Source organism: Penaeus monodon, chromosome 22, assembly GCF_015228065.2.
Source record: "Penaeus monodon isolate SGIC_2016 chromosome 22, NSTDA_Pmon_1, whole genome shotgun sequence".
Taxonomy (NCBI): Eukaryota; Metazoa; Arthropoda; class Malacostraca; order Decapoda; family Penaeidae; genus Penaeus; species Penaeus monodon.
The window spans coordinates 14,210,454-14,210,774 of NC_051407.1; the positions used below are offsets into that span (position 1 = coordinate 14,210,454).

General features: G+C 35.5%; 1 protein-coding gene across 1 annotated transcript in view; it reads right to left on the reverse strand.

Annotated features, from left to right (window-relative positions):
• The window catches only part of LOC119587335 (zwei Ig domain protein zig-8-like), a 26,143-nt gene that overhangs the window by 12,446 nt on the left and 13,376 nt on the right, over positions 1-321 (reverse strand). The window lies entirely within an intron of this gene.

Sequence of the window (321 nt, forward strand, 5' to 3'; positions counted from 1 at the left end):
GGCGAGAGTTTTTGCAACCAACCTTGTTTAAATTCAGTCCATCACCATAAACTGTATTAATAGATGCAGACTTTTTCGCGCTCAAGTTTGATAATCTGTTAGCTCGCTCTCCAGAGTCAACTAATAATTGCTAACATCAGATCAATTATATTTCCTAAAATTACCCTAATCATTACCTCCGCTAATTATCTTCATTATCTGACAGTTGCCTTATTTTCCACTCTGGAAGGTCGCTGATTAATGCTTTTGCTTCCTCATTTATTACCTTTAAATTCGATAAAGGGTTTAGCTTTTTTTGGTTGTTAGTACCCGTGAAAAAGA